This window comes from Piliocolobus tephrosceles, chromosome 16 (genome assembly GCF_002776525.5).
Source record: "Piliocolobus tephrosceles isolate RC106 chromosome 16, ASM277652v3, whole genome shotgun sequence".
Classification (NCBI taxonomy): domain Eukaryota; kingdom Metazoa; phylum Chordata; class Mammalia; order Primates; family Cercopithecidae; genus Piliocolobus; species Piliocolobus tephrosceles.
Window position 1 is genome coordinate 58,033,128 of NC_045449.1, and position 19,827 is coordinate 58,052,954.

Sequence of the window (19,827 nt, forward strand, 5' to 3'; positions counted from 1 at the left end):
CTCCCAAAGTGCTGGGATTACAGGCTTGAGCCACCGCGCCCGGCCTTTTTTTTTTTTTTTAAAGACATAATCTGGCTCTGTCACCCAGGCTGGAGTGCAGTGGCACAATCTCAGCTCATTGCAACCTCCGCCTCACGGGTTCAAGTGATTCTCCTGCCTCTGGCTCCCAAGTAGCTGGGACTACAGGCGCCCGCCACCACACCTGGCTAATTTTTGTATTTTTAGTAGAAATGGGGTTTCACCGTATTGGCCAGGCTGGTCTTGAACTCCTGACCTTATGATCCACCCATCTTGGCCTCCCAAAGTGCTGGGATTACAGGCATGAGCCACCACACCTGGCGGCCTTTCACTTTAACAGCCTCCTGAGCAGAAGTCAACATCCAGGGCTGGCCAGCGTGGAACACCAACTGGAGACTCTTCCTCAAGGAGCCAGGACTCCAAAGGACTACAACTACCTGGTAACAGCTGAACCAGAAGCAAACCAGGCCTCACTTAGACTGGAGGCCTAGGTTTGCCTCCTCTGAAAGAACCAGGGAATCTCAACCATGAGCTTTCAAGGTGGTCTTGGACCAGAAATATCTCCAGGGACCTGGCAGAAGAAATTATCTCCCCACAAAAGCAAAGCACTTTCATCTGAAGCCTCAAGTTATTCCTAGAAATATTTTCTCAAATACAAGGAATGGTAAGAACATAACCAAAGGTAACCAAGCAGATGAGGAAACAAGAATAAGGACCAGCAGAAATAGAACATGACAGAAAAATAAGGACTTCGGATAATGGAATTATCAGGCATAGACTTGTTTTTACAGGTATGCATCAAGATGAGTTTAAAATATCTACAGGGAGGCCAGGCATGGTGGCTCACGTCTGTAATCCCAGCACTTTGGGAGGCTGAGGTGGGTGGATCCCTTGAGGTCAGGAGTTCGAGACCAGCCTGGCCAACATGGCAAAACCTCATCTCTACTAAAAATACAAAAATTAGCTTGGCGTGGTGGCGCATGCCTGTAATTCAAGCTACTCAGGAGGCTGAGGCACAAGAACTGCTTGAAACCGGGAGAAGGAGGCTGCGGTAAACTGAGATTGGGCCACTGCACTGCAGCCTGGGCAATAGAGTGAAACTCTGTCTCTAAAATAAAATAAAATATCTATAGGGAGAATCACAGGCAAGCAGACCAGTTTTAAGGCTATTCTGGCAGCCTAAGCATGAGGTAAGAAATGCCTAACCTAGAGGAGTGGATGTGGAGCTGGCAAGAAAAGGCAGATGGAAAGAGAAGGAAAAGAATGAAACAATAGGACCAGATGGAAGGTTGGAAAGGAAAAGAAAACATGAGGAACAGTCTAAATTGACTTAAGTCACTAAAGAGATAAGTCTAGTTCCCGTGAAGGCAGGCAGGGGAGATAAGGGACGTGGTATGCAGGTAATGCTCCTCCCCTCCCCCACTCAGAGATGTCCACATCCTAGTCCCTAAAACCTGTGAATCTGATACTTCCCATGGCAACAGAGATTTTGCAGATATGATTGAGATGGAAAGATTATCCTGGATTGCCTGGGTGGGCCCAATGTAATCACAAGTGCCCTTAAAAGATAAGAGGAAGTCAGAAACTCAGAGAAGGCGATGTAAGAGAAACAGAAGCAGACATCAAAATAATGAGAGGAAGGAGCATGAGCCAAGGAATGCGGGTGGCCTATGGAGGGGAAGAAAATATCTGCAAATCATTTATCTGATAAGGGGTTAATATCCAAAAACTATAAAGAACTCGAATAACAACTTGACACCTTATACAAAAATTAAGACGGATTAAAGACTTAAATGGAAAACCCCAAAACTATAAAAACCCTAGAAGAAAATCTAGGCAATACCATTCATGACATAGGCACAGACAAAGATTTCATGATGAAAACATCAAAAGCAATTGCAACAAAAGCAAAAACTGACAAATGGAATCTAATTAAACTAAAGAGCTTCTGCACAGCAAAAGAAACTACCATCAGAGTGAACAGGCAACCTAGAGAATGGGAGAAAATTTTTGTAATCTATCCATCTGACAAAGGTCTAATATCCAGAATCTACAAGGAACTTAGACAAATGTACAAGAAAAAAACCCCATTAAAAAATGGGCAAAGGACATGAACAGACACTTCTCAAAGGACATTTATGCAGCCAAAAAACATATGAAAAAAAAGCTAAACACCATTGATCATTAGAGAAATGCAAATCAAAACCACAATGAGATACCATCTCACACCAGTCAGATGGCAATTACTAAAAAGTCGAGAGAAAACAGATGCTGGTGAGACTGTGGAGAACTAGGAACACTTACACACTGTTGGTGGGAATATAAATTAGTTCAACCACTGTGGAAGATAGTGTGGCAATTTCTCAAAGACCTAGAACCAGAAATACCAGTTGACCCAGCAATGCCATTACTAGGTATATACCCAAAGGAATATAAATCATTCTCTTATAAAGATACATGCGCACAAATGTTCACTGCAGCATTATTCACAATAGCAAAGACACAGAATCAACCCAAATGCCCATCAATGATAGACTGGACTAAAAAAAATGCGGCACACGTACACCATGGAAAACTATGCAGCCATCAAAGGAAATGAGATCATGTCCTTTGCAGGGACATGGATGGAGCTGGAAGCCACTATCCTCAGCAAACACAGGAACAGAACACAAAACACCGCATGCTCTTACTTGTAAGTAGGACCTGAACAATGAGAACACATGGACACAGAGAAAGGAATCACACACATTGGGGCCTGTCAGGGGGCAGGGGGCAGGGGACAGGGGGTGGGAAGAGGGAGAGCATCAGGATAAATAGCTAATGCATGTGGGGGTTAACACCTAGGTTGATAGGTGCAGCAAACCAGCATGGCACACATTTATCTATGTTTGTTAACATAGGTACGTCCTGCACACGTATCCTGGAACTTAAAATTAAATTACATTTTTTAAAAAATGGGCAAAGGACTTGAAGAGACAATTCTCCAAAAAGACATACAAATGGCCAACAAGCACATGCACAGATGCTCCACATCACTAGTTATTAGGAAAATGCAATTAAAACCACAATGAGATATCACCCACATCCAATAGGATGGCTACAATCAAAAAAGAAGAAGAAAAGAAGTGTTGGCAAGGTTGTACAGAGATTAGAGCATTTGTGCACTATTGACAAGACTGTAAAATGGTACAACTGGTATGGAAGTTTCTCAAAAAGTTAAAAATAGAACTACCATATAATCCTCCAATCCCACTTCTGGGTATATTTAAAGGTGTCAAGTTGTTTGTTATATATCCAAAAGAATTGAAAGCAGTGTCTCAAAAAGATATTTGCACACCCATGTTCACGTGGCATTTTGGACAATAGCCAAGAGGTAGACGCCACCCAAGTGTCCACTGACAGATGAATGGACAAACACAAGGGAGTATTATTCAGCCTTAAAAGGAAGGAAATCCTGTCACATGCTACTACATGGATGCACCTTGAGGACATTAGGCTAAGTGAAACAAGCTGACTAGTCACATAAAGACAAATACTGTATGATTCCACTTACAAGAGGTATCTAAAGTAGCCAAATTCATAGAAACAGAAACTGGAATGAAGATTACCACGGGCTGGCAGAGGAGGAAATGGGGAGATGTTGTTTAACGGATACAGAATTTCAGTTTTGTAAGATGAAAAAGTTCTGGAGATTGGTTGTACAACAGTGTGAATATACTTAACACTACTGAACTTAAAAATGGTTAAAATGGTAAACTTTTGCTATATGCATTTTACCATAATTAAAAATAAAATGTGAAGGCCAGTATATGTGCAGGTTAGTTACATTTAAAAAAGCAAAAACTGGCTAGGCGCGGTGGCTCACGCCTGTAATCCCAGCACTTTGGGAGGCTGAGGTGGGCAGATCACGAGGTCAAGAGATTGAGACCATCCTGGCCAACCTGGGGAAACCCATCTCTACTAAAAATACAAAAATTAGCTGGGAGTGGTGGTGGGGGCCTGTAATCCCAGCTACTCGGGAGGCTGAGGCAGGAGAATCGCTTGAACCTGGGAGTCATAGGTTGCAGTGAGCTGAGATCGCGCCACTGCACTCCAGTCTGGCAAGAGAGCGAGACTCCAACTCAAAAAAAAAAAAAAAAAAAGGCAAAAATTGAGGTCAAGATGGGAGGACTGCTTAAGGCTAGGAGTTTGAGACCAGCCTGGTCAACACAGGAAACCCATCACTATTTTTTAAAAAATAAATAATATAAAATTTTAAAAGATTTCACTCTTCAAAACTACAAAGAAATAATATTCTGAACTACTTATGCCAACTAAAACAATTCTATTCAAAAACCTCACATTGTTCTTTAGAGTTTACACTACAGTGTGGTTAAGTTCTAAGAGAATAGATGTAAATGTATTTATGCTCACATACATTTGGTGGGGAGGAGGGGGCTGGTGTGGGGGAGGCTATTTAGAGCCAAATGCTCTCTAAACCTTAGCCTTGATCAGGTATGTTTCCAGAAAGCAGGATATCTCAAACTCTTCTGCTGATGGGTCCTTCCTAAGGACTCTGCCAGAATCCTCCCTTAAGGTTGCTATCCCTATGAAGAAGGTCATCTCTCCCACTAAGACTGAGAAAGCCTCTAATAAGGGCTTCTCTCTCCAGAATTTATGCAGGATTCTGTTCTACCTAGTTTACAAATGAGTAGCTGCCTTCTAACTTGAACTCATACAAAACAAAGGCCTCAAATGGGAGCCAACTGCGCTCTGTATCAGTGGAGTCAGAGTGAGCATACAAAACAGCAATGAAGTTGAGTTGCTTTCTAGTCACCCAAAAAGGTCATCATCATTAATTAGGCCGTGAAAAACCAATCGACAATAAATCAGACTGTATAATAAAAAAATGAAGAGCCATTTCGAGACACAATATTAGCATTTATTACTTCCAAGATAATAACCTCACCAAATCTGGCTTTTTTTTTTTTTTTTTTTTTTTTTTACTTTTTTTCTTTGGTCTCATTTTCTACTAATAACTGCCCTTCCTAGCTCTATCTGTCCTTGAAACAATTCAATCCTGGGGTCCTAGAATCAGAGCCATAAAAAGAGAAGATGGTTCCTTCCAGGCCACTCAATTATCAACAACACTTGTTTGTTCATAGCAAACACACTAGGCCAAATAGTAGTGTAAAATAATTAACATTATTTACTTCTAATTCATATACTAGATTAGAGGAAGTACTGGAGGAAGGAATGAGAGACAGGGTAAGGCAAGGAGGGAAGAAGGCAAATTTCATTGAAAATGGAACTAGCCTCCAGATACAGTGAGCATGGTAACACAGCATCTTTTTTTTTTTTTTTTTTTTTGAGATGGAGTTTCACTCTTATTGCTCAGGCTGGAGGGCAATGGAGCAATCTCAGCTCACTGCAACCTCCAGTTCCCAGGTTGAAGCAATTCTCCTGCCTCAGCCTCCAGAGTAGCTGGGATTACAAGCGCCTGCCACAACACCTGGCTAATGTTTTCTATTTTTAGTAGAGATGGGGTTTCACCATGTTGGCCAGGAGGCCAAGGCAGGTAACACAGCATCTGAAGGGGCAAGCCTGGTGTGGAGTGTGCTTCCTTTCTCGAGACCATTCCTAATCCTTCAAGGTCATTATTAACACTCTTTGTCTTTGTAAAATTCAGCCTGTTAGGCATTTGCTGCCTCTGAACAAGCTTGCATTTGGACATCTGATGTATGAGTACCATCTGCTAGCTTGGGCTATGTCAGTCAACAGTTTCAATCCAAAAGCTCCTGGCACAGGAAAAAAGGCAAGCTGCATTCTATTGCAGAGGATGTCTTAATACCTCTTACCTGTGCATTTTTTAATAGGAGTTGGTTTTGTAAAAAGGAGGGAAAAGGCTACAAGATTCTGTATTTTTCTGCCTTGATGCCACAGAGCAAACAGTGAATCTGGTCAAAACCAACCAGGGCAGGAAGGTCTGATTTAGCCTACAAATCTCAAGTACATCTTAATAGCTATCCCTTGATTCATTTAAATTCAATGAAGCAGCTGAGAATTGCCAGCAGCCATTCTAATCTGTTAATACTCCACCTCACAAACAAAAATCAATATTACATTGTAGATAATGAACTAGCTCTAGCCTTAGTTTCATTTAAAGAAAAGAAAAAGACAAGACTGTATCTTCAGTACTGGCAAGAAACTTCGAAATCCTTTGCAATTAGTTGTTAGGTTCCCAGGCCCCTACTCACCATCTCTTTCAACTCAGCAGGGTCCTGCACCACTACCAATACAGCACAGGGTTTAGACTAAGAAACTAGCATGTCCACTCTCTTCCACCACGGCACAGACCTTTTACCTGCCATGAAGAAAGCCCACTCTGGGAAGGGTGCCACATCCCAGAGGAAAAGGGGGTTTGAAAGCACCAACACAAGTAGAATTTTGCTTATAGATTGCTAGACGGTTCAAATAACAAAATCAAATTCAATTCACAGTAACTCATTGAAAACCAGGTTCAGCACAAGTATACAAGGCCTGTGGAGGTTTATAAAACATAATAATGGGCCGGGTGCGGTGACTAACATCTGTAATCTCAGTACTTTGGAAGACTGAGGTGGGCAGATCAGGAAGTCAGGAGATCGAGACCATCCTGGCTAACACGGTGAAACCCCGCCTCTACTAAAAATACAAAAAGTTGGCTGGGCATGGTGGTGGGCACCTGTAGTCAAGAATGAATGACCAGTCTTGAACTCTGGTCAAGAATGAATATTATTTTAAATTTGTGCCCATTCAATGGGCAGGGAAAAGGTATCTCAATGCTTTGATAGTCACTTCATACTTTTCCTTCATTTGCTTCTCTTCTTCTGTTAACTGGTCATTCATATTTCTTGCCCAAGGACTTTTGTTATTCACTTCTTTATCAAGGATAGTTAATACTTTGTCCATTGTGTGTGTTCCAGATATTTCCTTCCATCTCTGACTTGCCTTTTAATAGTATGGGTTTTTGCTTTTTTTTTAAATATACGAAGTTTTACATTTTGAGATGTTGAAGCTCTCTATCTTTTTCTTTATGGAGTCTGGGTTTTATAGCTTCCTGAGGAAGCCTTCCCATTCCATCAGCATAAAAACATTTGTCTTTGAAATCTTTTTAGAAAACACTGACCAAAGTGTATATAACACACATATTGCTCTGTTTCCCATACAAGGATCTAAATTTTAACTTTGGAAAAACTGACTGATACGGACAATCATTTCTCTGTATTTTCTAGCTATAATAAACTGTAAAGCAATTGAATTTATTCCTTTCAAATCATATTAGTAAATTAGACAACCTAGCTTCCATCTAGGTTGATCACTGGCCGTTCAGCTTCTCCATGTGAGGAAGGTATTTCAGATTAATTCTTCAAAAACTGAGAAAACTCTTTGCGAACTCAAAAAAATTAGCCATTTCCCCCAGCCAAAAACACTACTTTTCACACAGGCATCAGCAGACTTAACCTTGATATAGGGCAGTAAATTTGCCAAGTGTAATCTTACATCAGAATTTTATTTATAGGTAAGGCATCTGAGGCCCAAAGAAGATAATTTTTTAAAAACCAGGTTTAAGATGTGTGCATGCATGTGTGCACATGTATATGTGCATGTATGTGTGCACACGTGTGTGTAGGGGAAAGAATGGGACTGAGGAAAATAGGAATTGATGGGAGAAATAAGAGAAGGCATGGTGGAAGGTTTCCCAGGGGCCCCGTGTGAGCTGGCCCATGGAGACCTGACAAAGTGCCCTGCCAAGACAAAGTGGAGAGAACAGTCTAAGTGGAAGACAGAGCAGAAGAAAAGGAACAGAGGTAAGAAACCCAGAGCCATGTTTAAAACTGGCAAGGTTAAGAGATACCAGTTCCTTGGCACAGGCATGGTCCTGACCTGGCCGGCTGGGCTGGCCACCCCATGGTTCCCTGAGGAGAACCACTTGCCTGTAGGCCCTGAAGGGGAACATTCCCCACTCAACTCTACCTCTGTTGTGGATCATGCCAAGAAAGGATTGCACAGTGATGAGATGATTGGGATTCAGACAATTGTTCAGTTAGTAATTAGTCATTGAAAATACAGACCAAATGAGGCCATGAGGCAGCAGAGGGAGGAGCTCCACGGAGGACCACAGCCCTCAAATGGCCCTCAAATGACAGTGACAGAGCTTCCCACTTCACCTCCCTGAGCCTGGGGTTCTGCTGTAAACTGAGGGAACCTTCCTCTATTGTCTTCAAGGAATTTCCCAGAAGGCTCTAAATTCTATGAGTCTATGATTCAATTTCCATGGAACAGAACATACTTAGAGTCCTACTTTTCTCTTTTGTAACAAGAGAAATTCTTGGCAACTGTTAAAGTCAAGCAAAGGAAACCAGAGTGCATGTCAGCTGACTAACGTGCCTAAGGCAATTAAGTCAAAATATTTTTCAAATAGTATTGAAACAGCTCATCTCCCATTAACAAGTACTTCTAGACTTTCCAGACTTGTCTTGCTTAGCCCAGCTGTAGAAACATCCCTTATGTTTGCTGGCCATTAGGTGGAGAGTTTCCAACCTACGAGAATGAGCTGCAGATCAGCCGCACCTGCCTGTGCTCGGGCAACAGAAGACAGGCGTCAACCCGTCCTCAGCAGCCCCTATCCTTCCACCACCTACTGCCAAGCAGTACAGAAGGTGACTCCGAGGCTGCTCCTGCTCTGGCTGTGAGGGGGCTGAACTCCATGGGGCTCTCTATCCCAGTGCTTCATTAGTTCTCACTCTGCACAAACATCACTCCAAGCACCACCTCTCAGCCTCACTGAGAATCTTGAGTCTCCCACCAAGTACCGTATATGTGCTTCAGGCAACCCTGTGTGGTCACTGTTGTGCCCATTCAAGTCTGAAGAACTTCGAGGATGACTAAAAGACAGAACCAAAGAAGAGACGGAATGCAGGCTGGCCCTTCACACCACTCTGCCCTAGGAAAACTAACAAAGCCCCATGTGGACAGGACCGTCTCTGGGGCTCCTGTTCACCGGCAGCATCCACTCTATCTTGTTTCAGTATTAAGCTTCTGTCACTTTAATGCATATTAATAGACGTATTTGTCATTATTAAGGTGGAAGGCGGTTAGATCTCTGAAGGGAGGTGACAACTGAATACGTACTGGGGTGCAACACAATTGCATAGAAAACCTGGTTAAGAAATAAAACTCTGAAATTAAACAGACCCAGCTTTGGATTCCAGTTCCACCTCTTATCAGTGTGTCACCCCGGACAAGTTACGGCAAAAGGCCTCTTTTTCCTCACATATAATGCAGATAATAGTGCCTATCTCATAGGAGCTGCTGGGAGAATTAAGACATAACACTTAACATATGTAAGTTACTATTATCGGCATCCACAGCAGGTGTGAGTACATCTTTTTATCCATGCCGACTCAGCCTGTGGACTCACCGGCACGTTATCTGGGATCAAACAGACAGCTTGTTTCCAGCCTTCTCTAATCACCAGCACCAGACTGTCCTGATTGACTTTAGGTTTAGTTCAGGCAGCTGTGACCATTAAGAATGACAAACACAATGACAATGTAAAAATATGTATTGTACATATACATCGTAATATAAAATGAAAAGGCAGAATTTAGGATGATGTACATCACCTAGGTAAATGAACACAACAGGATCCTAGGAGGCTTAGAAAGACTAAGTATTAATAGTTGGTGTTTCGTTGTGAAAGAGTTGTTGTTGTTTGATTTCAGTGAAAAGCTGATTAAAAGGATCGTTTTTAAATGAGAGCTGTGGATACGATCTGTAGTTTCATCAACCTCCTTTTTTTCTGTCCCCTCCCCATGTTGGCCACATGTTTTTGAACAGTCTTACACTGTTTACCAGTAAACTGATTAATTCTGTGTATTAGTCTTCCATTTCATTGCTGATCCAAATTTTAATCAACAATCCATATTTATAAGGGGTTCATAATGACATTATAAAATCAAGTCACTGCCGCAGGTATGATAATAAGCATAGCTGACAAGCAAGAAACAAACAGTGGCTTAATTTCGATAGTCAAGGGCACTCACATTCAAGGTCAACCTCATTCTAAAGGTAGTGGAAAGTGAGACCTGGTACCAGCTCTAGTAACAGTGTCTACAGTTAGACCAATCCTGTGTCAGAAACTCCTATTATGTCACCCACAGCCAATCAGAACATTGAGTCAGCATAAAACCTTCCATACAGAAATGCAATTCCAAACAAAAGCAAGGAAACTTGATGGTTTGGGTGGCTTTTGTATTCTCATCCTGGGTAAATGCATAGTTTCAATTAAGCCTTTTCAAATGCTGAAAATGGCCCCTGGCTCCCATGGGTTCCTTTGCAGATGACAGGAGCCCAGGTCAGCCCCACCTAGCAGACTGCTGGTGAGACAAGTGATCATCCCTAATCATTACCTTCTTAATCACAGTTCTAAAAGGGCAGAGGCATTTGGGATTGAGGGAAGGGTTAGTGTACCAGAAAATCCTAGGAAACATCTTCAACACACAAATGACCCAGCCCACCCCTATCCATCTCCAGGTTTATCATGATTGAGGAGTTTCACAACTGATGGATTGGAAGACTTTTTTTTTTTTTTTTTTTTTTTTTGAGACGGAGTCTCGCTCTGTCGCCCGGGCTGGAGTGCAGTGGCCGGATCTCAGCTCACTGCAAGCTCCGCCTCCCGGGTTTACGCCATTCTCCTGCCTCAGCCTCCCAAGTAGCTGGGACTACAGGCGCCTGCCACCTCGCCCAGCTAGTTTTTTGTTGTTTTTTTTTTTTTTTTTAGTAGAGACGGGGTTTCACCGTGTTAGCCAGGATGGTCTCGATCTCCTGACCTCGTGATCCGCCCGTCTCGGCCTCCCAAAGTGCTGGGATTACAGGCTTGAGCCACCGCGCCCGGCCCGGAAGACATTTTTTTAATTCCCCAGTCATCATAAACCTATATGCGCACAACCACACCCACAGCTCCCCCACCCCCAAACACACACACACGCCATGCCCCAGGGCCCACTCTGGAACTGAGATTCACTGGTGTAAAACAACTTGGACCATTAAAAATGCATTACACTTACTTTAAAAACACACCTGCGGCTGGGCGCAGTGGCTCACACCTGTAATCCCAGCATTTTGGGAGGCTGAGGCAGGGGGATCACAAGGTCAGGAGTTCAAGACCAGCCTGGCCAAGATGGTAAAACCCCATCTCTACTAAAAATACAAAAATTAGCCGGGCGTGGTGGCAGGTGCCTGTAATCCCAGCTACTTGGGAGGCTGAGGCAGGAGAATCGCTTGAACTCGGAGGGTGGAGGTTGCGGTGAGCAGAGATAGCACCACTGCACTCCAGCCTGGGTGACAGAGTGAGACTCTATCTCAAAACAACAACAACAAAAAAAGACACACACGTGCATATGCAGAAAGAGACAATGGAATCACGAGGAACTCAGGTGGAGATATAGTATCAGTTATTCCCTGGCACCAATAACTAGTTAATATAGTCTACACCTACCTTACAAGGCACCATGTTAGAGGCAAGTGCTTTCTAACAGGCTATTGCTATGTAACTACATCAAAGAAGGGCCAGTCTCTATCAAGGTCAATCAACTACTTCAGATATTTTAAATGAGGAATCAGAAATGGGCAGCTGCTTCCACAGACACAGGGCACAATCAGACCGTGTCCTGCTCCCGATCTTCACTACATGTGCCTGCACTGTTTGCCCTTGAGTTGTGGCCTTGTCTCCTGGGACCTGGTCCTAACCCCCCCAACTCAGATCCTAGGTACAGAGCTGGCCCCTGCCAGGGCCTCCATGGACGCCCATTCCTGAAGGTCTGTTCCATTGCTGTCTAAAGGCCAAAAGCAGAGCACAAGGCAGAAATGAGGGGTAAGGAAGAAAGGCAAGTGGAATAAAAAAGAAACGTGAATGCATAAAGGAACAAGAAAAAAGTGTTTCTTGGCAGACTGGGGAAAATAAGCACAAGGAGCATTTCATAACCAGAAATACAAGTACACAGCATGGAACCAAATTGCCTAATCTAATTCTGGAGGTGCTATAAACCTGATAGCTGTATTGGGGTTCCATTTCACATTTCAAAGAAACAAACGTTGTAAAATTGTGATCTTGATGTTTTTCTGTTCACAGGTCTAATAACTGCCTAACAGCAGTATCCTGCCCTTTCCAGATGATTAGTGTTGAGTTTGTTGTTGGGTTTTTTTTCTTTCAGCTTATGGGAGTCTCAGAGAGCACTGTCTGCCAAAGCAAAACACCAAAACAGGAGCAGAACTTTCTGGCCATCCATGTGCAATTAGGAGCCCATTAAATACCACTCAGATAACTCAACATCCGAAATCATCCTCCACGGTGCAGCTGACAGCTGAGGCTAACGGGGAAAAAACACCAGCTCAGGAGCAGCCTCACTGGGTCTGGATCTGTCGAATGAGGACCATGATGGTAAAACTCCACCCCTCAGCTTGTTGGGAGAAAGAATAAATGGGATGGCACTTCATACACTGTCAATTTAGGCAGTGACAGCACAAGAACATCATAATTAACCACACTGCTCTCTCCCCATGGATCTTTATGATGGAGTAAATTACACCAAGAAATATTACTACTTGTTCTCAAAAGCTTCTATTGATTTCGCAGTTACTTGATTTAAATACAAAGATATAATGGTCATTTATTTCTTCAGAAAATACAGGTATTCTTTTTTTCTCCAAAAACATTATGATTGCCATTTTAATTCCTGTGGTAAAGAACACCTTTAGATACTGGGCAGCACATGACCCAGTTCAGTAAAGCGGCAGGAATTCTTCTTGGAAAAAAGGGCCATAGAGATCCAAGTCAAACGCAGTCCTGATCTGTGAAGATGTATCAGAGGGACCCTGAACCAACGAGAACAACCATCAACGTTTCTGACTGCCAGCCCTCTAGCTAAGCACTTTACCAACATCATAACACTATCCCATCTAAGCCTCACAATTCTGCCGGGTAGGTACTATCATCATTTCCACATTTAATACACAAAAAGAAAGTGGTTTAGGCAACTCACCAAGGTAACAAAGCTACTAACTAGCAAAGCTAGGACTCAGGCTCCAAGGCCATCCTCTTAACCACTGGGCAGCACTGCCTCATGTGGATATTTCCATTGCCAAACCAATCTGGAGGCAACAGAAGCTTTCTACAGGTGCTCTGTGTTCCAAGAAAGTGTTCCATCTACTCAGTATTTACTGAGCACATCACTGGAAAGACAAAGACCTTCACCCTATTTACCCGTGGGGAACTCGATTCTGGGGGACCTTGAGTCTAAAGACAACTCAGGCAAGCACTGAGAGGTGCTTTTAAAAAGTCACGGTAATTCACAGACCAGGCTATAAAGCACTTTTGTCTATTGTGATAGGCCCCTCAAAACTTGTTTGGGGTAAAAAGCTGCCTATTAGTGAAGGGGTGGCCTGCCCCTCCACACCTGTGGGCATTTCTCGTTAGGTGGAATGAGAGACTTGACAAAAGAAATGAGATACGGAGACAAAGTATAGAGAAAGAAAAAAGTGGGCCCAGGGGACCGGTGCTAGTATTTATTGATAATTATCTTCACCATCTTAAAGATAAGGGAGTGGCAGGACAATAGGATCATTGTAGGGAGAAAATTAGCAGTAAGACAAATGGATAAAGATCTCTGTGACATGAATAAGTTCAAAGGAAAATGCTGTGTCTTGATATGCATATGCAAACATCTCCATAAACCCTTTTTTTTTTTTTTTTTTTTTTTGAGACAGAGTCTTGCTCTGTCGCCCAGGCTGGAGTGCAGTGGCGCGATCTCGGCTCACTGCAAGCTCCGCCTCCCGGGTTTATGCCATTCTCCTGCCTCAGCCTCCTGAGTAGCTAGGACTACAGGCGCCCGCCACCTCGCCCAGCTAATTTTTTGTATTTTTTTTTAGTAGAGATGGTGTTTCACCATGTTCACCAGGATGGTCTCGATCTCCTGACCTCGTGATCCGCCCGTCTCGGCCTCCCAAAGTGCTGAGATTACAGGCTTGAGCCACCACGCCCGGCCTCCATAAACCTTTTAGCAGCATTGTTCCAGCAAGTCCCACCTTTTGCCGTAAGGCGGTTTTCTCCTATCTCAGTAAACACAGCATACAATCGGGTTTTACACAGAGATGTTCCATTGCCCAGGAACGGGCAGGAGACAGATGCTTTTCTCTATCTTAACTGCCAACATCCGCCAAAAGGCCTTCTTTCCTCTTGTACTAGTCCTCCTCAGCACAGACCCTTCACGGGTGTCGGGCTGGGGGACGATCAGGTCCTTCTCTTCCCACGAGGCCCTATTTCAGACTATCACATGGGGAGAAACCTTTGACAATACCTAGCTTTCCTAGGCAGAGGTCCCTATGACCTTTGGCCTTGTACGTGTCCCTGGGTACTTGAGATTAAGAGAATAGTGATGACCTTTAACCAGCAAGCTGCCTTCAGGCACTTGTTTAACAGAGCACATCCTGCACAGCCCAAAATCCATTAAGCCTTGAGTCACCACAGCACAAGTCTCTTGCAAGGACAAGGTTGGGGGTGGGTCACAGATTAACGGCATCTCAAATACAGAACAAAATGGAGTCTCTTATGTCTACTTCTTTCTATATAGACACAGTAACAGGCTGATCTCTTTTTCCCCACATTTTAGGGGTACACATGTTCCATAGTGTGAAGACTTTCTTACAAGATAGTAAACCACAGTTTATAGCAAAAAGAAACCCAGCAGGCCTAGATCATCCCTGAGTACGACCCATTCTATTCTCCTCCTCTAATTCATTGCTATATGTAAGTAAATGTTCTACTACCAGTAATAAAATCGTAACAACTCCCAAATTCTGCACATCCCTTTTTGAGTGCTACGGGAACATATTTCCATCTTTAGGGAAGTTGGTTACATTAGCCTAGGACTTTACCGAGACACAAACAAGCTATATCAGATGAACTTTCCTATGAAATTCCATCTGTAGCAAATGTTCATCCACATTATTGTTACCTGGGGACTTTGTTGATGACTCTGTCTTCCCCTTTACACTGGCCACCTCAGGCAGCTGCTACACAGATTTTTCCCTACGTAAACTCCTCCTTGAAATAGCAATCTAAACGGCTCAAGGTGCAGCTGGCCCTCCATACCCACAGGTTCCACATCCACAGATTCAACTAACTACAGATCGAAAATATTCAGGGGAAAAAAAAACTAAAAAAAAATACAAATTTTAAAAACAATACACAGTATAACAGCTATTTACACAGTATTTACATCCTATTAGATATTACAGGTAATCTAGAGATTATTTAAAGTATACATGAGGGCTGGGCCCAGTGTAATCCCAGCACTTGGGAGGCTGAGGCAGGAGGATCACTTAAACTCCAGGAGTTTGAGACCAGCCTGAGCAACACGGTGAGACCCCGTCTCTACAAAAAGTTTTAAAAATTAGCTGGGTGTGGTGGCTCATGCCTGTAGTCCCAGCTACTTGGAGGCTGAATGGGAAGGATCACCTGAGCCCAAGTTGACACTGCACTCCAGGCTGAGCGACAGAGCAAGACCCTGTCTCAAAAAATTAATTAACTTAAAAATAAAGTATATGGGAGGATGTGCATAGGTTATATGCAAATACAACACCATTTTATACAAGAGACTTGAGCATTCTCCGATTTTGGTATACATGGGGGATCCTAGAACTAATCTATGGATACCGAAGAACAATTCACTACAATACAGAATAACACCTAAAGATAAACTCTTATTTTTCCCTCAATTTATTATGCACACAAACATTTGGAGTTAGCTACAGATCTATGGCTCTCTTAATTTGACAATTTATTCACTGTTAAAGCTCTGTTTGCACAAACATTTAAATGTAAGCCAAATCTTGATCGTTGGACACAATGAAATTTGAGCTCTGAGAGTGGAGGCAATGATTGAATATTCCGGACTTGTTTCCTGTCTTATAATTTGCAAAGTGGTGCAGTACTCAGATTGACCTCAGGGAGCTTAGAGAGGGGTGAGGAGCAAGAAAATCACATAATCAATGCAAGAACTAGGAAGTGATGTGAAGGGCATCAAGAGATCACAGCCAGCAGGGAAACCTGATCCGTTTTCGTATTAATCACAGAAGGGACCCCTGAGCAAGTGGGCATTGGGCTGACATCTCCAGGATGAGTCGAGCTGGCTAAGTAATGGCAGCATGGGCATTCCAGAAAAGAGAAAGGAAGAAAAGAGAAAGGTAAGAGCAAGGGCCTGAGGCAGGCGCAGAGCCTCATGGGGGAATCTGAAGCAGCTTCTGGGGAGTGAGTATGACACACACAGTATGAGAGAGTATTGGGGCAAGGGCCGGGTCGTGCAGGGCCTTGAAGGCCACATTGAAGATCTAGTCTTTATCCTAAGGGCAAGGAGGAACGAGTGAAGGCTTATTGTATGCGGTCTGCAGACAGGTATGAAGGTGACCAGATGCGTATTTTGAAAAGCTTATTCTGGCTGTAGTGTGGAAAATAAACTGGAAAGAGGCAAGAAGGGGTTCAGGAAGGTCAGTTAGACTCTAACAACATTTTAAGTGAGAGACAATGGTAGCAAGGACTAGGGGTGTAGCTGTGGAGATGGATGAAGGGATTTGAGATTAGGAGATGAAATGCATGGAACTTGATAGGCTGCACATGGGAGTAAGGAAGGTGTTCTTAAACCCTAGGCTTTGGGCTACAAGACTGCAAGGACAGGCTCCCATTCACCAAGTCTGGGAATTTGAGAAGGGCTGGGTTTCAGAGAACATGGTAGGTTCAGTTTGGGACATTTTATTCTGAGATACTTGGTGACCTCCCAGTGTATCAGAAAGGTGTTTAAAGTTCTAGTTCAGTAACTGAAACTACTACATGTCCACCCAGATAGGAGACTAACAGTTCCTTACAAATAACCTACAACCAGCAGAAAAAGAATTTGTTGAACGATGAAGTATTTTCATCATTGTTGAAAGTCATGAATTTCTAATAAAACTGCATAAGCAATATCTATAATAAAACAATTTCGGCCAAGTGCGGTGGTTCATGCCTGTAATCCTAACACTTTGGGAGGCCAAGGTGGGAGAAACATGATGTCAAGAGTTCGAGACCAGCCTGGTCAACATGGTGAAATCCTGTCTCTTCTAAAAACACAAAGATTAGCTGGGCATGGTAGCGGGTGCCTGTAATCCCAGCTACTCAAGAGGCTGAGGCAGGAGAATCACTTGACCCTGGAGGTGGAGGGTGCGTGAGCCATGATCGTGCCACTGCACTCCAGCCTGGGTGACAGTGCGAGACTCTGTCTCAAAATAAATAAATAAATAAATAAATAAAAATAAAAGAAGACCATTTCAAAACTATCTGTGTAAGTTCAACTTTTTAAAATATATCTTTCAAGATAAAGTTAATTCCATCTACTATTCAAGATAAAAATTCTTTAAATTTTGACATTCTAATTTAAACCAGTGTATTAGTCCGTTCTCATGCTGCTATGAAGGAATACGCAAGACTTGGAAATTTATAGAGAAAAGGTTTAATTGACTCACAGTTTCACATGGCTGGGGAGGCCTCAGGAAACTTACAATCACGGCAGGAGGCACCTCTTCACAGGGCAGCAGGAGAGAGAATGAGTGCCAAGCAAAGGGGGAAGCCCCTTATAAAACCATCAGCTCTTGTGAGAACTCACTATCACAAGAACAGCATGAGGGTAACCACCTCTATGATTCAATTACCTCCCACCAGGTCCCTCCCATGACGTGTGGCGATTATGGGAACTACAACTCAAGATGAGATTTGGGTGGGGACAGAGCCAAATCATATCAACTAGGCAGCAAACAAGAAACTTCAAAATGGAGGAAGAAAAATAACTGTTCCTTAAAATGAGCAAAGCAGGGTCTTTGCATCACCTAAAAAGCATCACCTAAAAAGTGCACCAATTCACTAAAAGGTTTGAGTTAACTGTAAAAAAAAAAAAAAAAAAAAGGAATTAGATTTTATTGAAGATTTATGTCCTAGACACTTCAAGACACCCCTCATTTAATCTTCATGGCCCTACGAGGCAAGAATTATGCCTCCATTTTCTGAATAAGGAAACTGAGTCAGAGAAATTGAATAATTTGCCTAAGGCATAACTACTAATAAGGGCTGAAATGGAAATCAAACAGATCAAGGTAACTCCTTTTACCAATGCCCAAGACAGGAAAGGAATGAAGCTGCCATTTCCTTGGTGCCAGTCTTCTCCTTGGAGGTCAAATTATGGGATGTTTATGTCCAGGTTTTTTCTGTTATTACCTGCAATTAAGCAATTATGTTCTTAGTCTCAAAATAACCTTAATTTTTAAAGAACTGTCTTTGTCAATTCAATCCTCTCTGCTTCATCTTCTTAAAAGAGTTTTACCTAGACATACCCCAAAAAGCTTTGTAAGTCTGGTTATGACTATTCGCAGAATTTAGATCAAAACGTAAACTGAAACCTGGAAAATACAAATGTTTTTTTCTATCAAATGCTTACCGCATGTTTCCAAACCAAATCCACTAAAACAATGATGAATAAACTAACCCTAACTTACAAAAAATTTTTCAAAAGCAACTTATTTTCCTAAGGAAATAATGCTGGCCAGGCATGGTGGCTCACACCTGTAATCCCAGCACTTTGGGAGGCAGAGGCAGGCAGATCACCTGAGGTCAGGAGTTCAAGACCAGGCTAGCCAACATGGCAAAACCCCGTCTCCACTAAAAATACAAAAATTAGCCGGGCGTGGTGGCAGGTGCCTGTAATCCCAGCTACTCAGGAGGCTGAGGCAGGAGAATTGCTTGAACTTGGGAGGCAGAGGTTGCAGTGAGCCAAGATCATGCCACTTTACTCCAGCCTGGGCAACAGTGTAAGACTCTGTCTCAAAAAAAAAGGAGAGGGGAGAGGGGAAAGGGGAGAGGGGAGAGGGAAGAGTGGAGAGGGAAGAGGGGAGAGGGAGAGGAATGAGATGCTATCTGGTAAGGAACTTACCAGGCCACAAAAGGTTAACAACTTGAATTGTTAAATAAGGACTCTATGTGTGCTAACAGGAAATATTACAAGTCCTTACAGATGGTAAGTATGTGCACTGCCTAGAAATGTGTAAATGAAATCATGATAAATGAGGGGGAAAATGCAAACTAGTAAGTACGCTGATTATACAATGTTTAAAAATGTAAATGAATGCCTGCTATGGCAGGGTCATATGAAGCTTAACTTTCCTCTATGATTTTTATATATACAGATGTATGTAAGTATGTGTATATGCAGGTGTGTAGGTATAGGGGTGTGTGTGTGTGTGTGTGTGTGTGTGTGTAAAGCTCTTTGTTAAATGTTTAAAAGCCTATTCATTCTCCAGGAACCTAAGATAACAGCATTTGTCACTGCCCACCCACGGCCCAGCCCACGACACCCTGTCCTGGCTCAGACACCGGGCAAGGTAATTGAGGAGACACTGAAGAGGAAGAGGGTGGAGGTGGAGTTATGAAGAGGAGGGAGCAAGCGGGGCTGTCCTCAGGCAGGTCAGATAGGTGCCTGGTGCAGCACCAAGAGTATACACTTCCAACTCAGGCTGACCCACTGCAAACTCCAGCTCTGCCCCTCACCAGCTGTGTGACCTCAGGCAAGTTACACAATCTTTCTGAGCTTAAAATGAGAAAAATAAAGTCTACCTCCCAGCATTTGCTTGGGAAATAAAAGGAATTCTACAAAATTCCTAGCACAGGTGTCTCTGGATGGCTAGTCCCTCTCCTTCCTTGATCGGTTT

At 43.0% G+C, this 19,827-nt stretch overlaps 1 protein-coding gene across 3 annotated transcripts in view; it reads right to left on the reverse strand.

Moving 5' to 3' along the window:
- Positions 1-19,827, reverse strand: part of TEX2 (testis expressed 2) — a 117,224-nt gene that overhangs the window by 73,843 nt on the left and 23,554 nt on the right. Inside the window, exon 2 of one of the 3 annotated variants that reach the window (XM_023212062.1) lies at positions 18,234-18,340. The exons of the other annotated variants lie outside the window; for them this stretch is intronic. The gene's annotated coding sequence lies outside the window, so the exon portion shown is untranslated. The remainder of the gene's footprint in view (positions 1-18,233; positions 18,341-19,827) is intronic. 3 annotated transcript variants of the gene reach the window in all.